This window comes from Fukomys damarensis, unplaced genomic scaffold (genome assembly GCF_012274545.1).
Source record: "Fukomys damarensis isolate Sample0158 unplaced genomic scaffold, DMR_v1.0_HiC HiC_scaffold_50963, whole genome shotgun sequence".
NCBI lineage: Eukaryota > Metazoa > Chordata > Mammalia > Rodentia > Bathyergidae > Fukomys > Fukomys damarensis.
Window position 1 is genome coordinate 1 of NW_022951875.1, and position 786 is coordinate 786.

Here is a 786-nt window from a genome sequence, read left to right on the forward strand (position 1 = left end):
CAGGCTGGTCTTGAAATCACAGTGGTCCTCCTGCCTCAGCCTCCTGAGTGCTGGATTACAGGCATGTGCCACCACGCCCAGCAAGGAGAGGAAGGAAGGGTGCAAAAGCCTACAGCTCTGGTATTCCCAGGGGGTCTCCCACTCAAGTACTAACTAGGCCCTACCCTGTTTAGCTTCCAAGATCAGCCAAAATCAGGCACATTCAGGGTGGTATGGCCATAGACTGCTTTTTAACTACAAGATAGCTTGGTAGCTGTTGTTCAATTCCAACACTACCCATAGAATTATTATAATCATTCACCACCATTAGAACTATTTTAGTTTCAATTCTGCTTTCAAGTTCTATCATTTCTGTATTACAAATAGTTGACCATAAAGGATGTCTGTTTTGATTTCTATTTTATAACAGAGTTTTCCTTTGGGACATGTTAACACTTCTCCCTTATTCAGTTTTTTGTTTTTCAGGTCTTTTACTCTTCCTTCCTATTCATTCTCAGTGTCACAGATGTGTCTTTTTTGTATTAGAATAGAATATCACTGAGTTCTAGAGAAGTATAAAAATTGTCTATAGTAAGACAATGTCCAATGTTCAAAAGTATCAAAACAATTTATGTACCCATGGAGGGTGTACCTAACTAAAATGCAGAAAAATAAAAAATGTTTATTTACCACAAGATGGAAAAATATAAACAATGAACATATTATTGTAAAAGTAATATAAAATATAAAGATAGGAAAGGAAGAAGTTAAACTATCATTATTTGCTGATGATATGATACTCTACAT

At 36.1% G+C, this 786-nt stretch overlaps 1 pseudogene; it reads right to left on the reverse strand.

Annotated features, from left to right (window-relative positions):
- Positions 1-106: 106 nt before the first annotated feature.
- Positions 107-224, reverse strand: LOC117284968 (annotated as a pseudogene).
- Between the last annotated feature and the right edge of the window lie 562 nt (positions 225-786).